This window comes from Lottia gigantea (assembly GCF_000327385.1).
Source record: "Lottia gigantea unplaced genomic scaffold LOTGIsca_3423, whole genome shotgun sequence".
Classification (NCBI taxonomy): Eukaryota; Metazoa; Mollusca; class Gastropoda; family Lottiidae; genus Lottia; species Lottia gigantea.
The window spans coordinates 1740-2538 of record NW_008709157.1 but is presented as its reverse complement, the minus strand read 5'-3'; the positions used below and the strand labels follow the sequence as shown (position 1 = coordinate 2538).

General features: G+C 27.7%; 1 protein-coding gene across 1 annotated transcript in view; it reads left to right on the top strand.

The window, feature by feature from the left end:
• LOTGIDRAFT_176756 (hypothetical protein) overlaps positions 1 to 799 on the top strand; it is a gene marked incomplete at both ends in the record, with an annotated part of 9444 nt that overhangs the window by 7155 nt on the left and 1490 nt on the right. The gene's annotated exons all lie outside the window — the stretch shown is intronic.

Below are 799 nucleotides of genomic sequence, written 5' to 3'. Positions count from 1 at the left end.
ATAGCAGAATTATTACATAAAAATCAAAGGTAAGAACCATTAGTTTTTAAATCTTTAAACAACGGAGATATTATGCACGTCTGCATCTAATTTAAAACATTAACACAAGCAGTCTATTTATTTTGAAAAAGATTTATATTGATTTGATTACTACCAAGACTACCTCAAAATAAAATAGTATGCTCTAAACTACATAACACCTATAGACTGATATATCAAAATTAAAACACAATTATAGTAAAAACAAAAAATACAAAAATTAAATACAAACTTAAACATTGCATACTTATAGCCACAAGAACTGGGATTTTAAATAAGCTACTGATCAGTTATAGACTCAATATATAGTTTATGAGGTTAAAGTAAAACCAATTGATAGAAATGTAACTAAACTGGTATTTAAATACTATAAAAAACCTGTTTGAGATTAATTCAGACATATCTTTAACAACAATAATATTGATATAGACTAGGCTTAGTGTGAATACTGAGATAACTTCATTATTTATAGGGTAGGTTTTAATTGATGTATGATTATAATAACCCATGATATTATCAGAATTATTAATTTAGTTTAGATTCCAACAGTTCTATCTTCCCACCCAAACCATGGAAGTTAGACCTGTATGGCCTCTAAGTACCTAAAGTAAACTGTAGTTGTTTATGTTTTAAATTGACCTAGAATGTACAGAAATAGTTTTGCTCAACCTTAAGCCAGGTGAACACTGACTGATATTATTTACTTATCAAAATTGCAAGAAAAGCAATCGCCTGCCAACTAGTTGATCACTCAATTAAA